Below are 259 nucleotides of genomic sequence, written 5' to 3' on the forward strand. Positions count from 1 at the left end.
TCCATTAGTTAAATCCATATCAAAACAGAGTGCACTTTTTATTCATTCTAAAATTCGTTTCCTTCCAAATAAAATAAGCAATTCTACACAACACAGAGCCACTTCAGAAAATCCCAAAACGACAAAGAAGAAAATGCACATATGATCTGTCGCCCTACAACCTTATTGTCTGCATGTTCCAGTCCATTATTGTTCTTAACCTGTATCTAAACAATAGAGGAAGCATACTATTGTTCCCACATAATGGCTATCACTGATT

This window comes from Penaeus monodon, chromosome 23 (genome assembly GCF_015228065.2).
Source record: "Penaeus monodon isolate SGIC_2016 chromosome 23, NSTDA_Pmon_1, whole genome shotgun sequence".
Classification (NCBI taxonomy): domain Eukaryota; kingdom Metazoa; phylum Arthropoda; class Malacostraca; order Decapoda; family Penaeidae; genus Penaeus; species Penaeus monodon.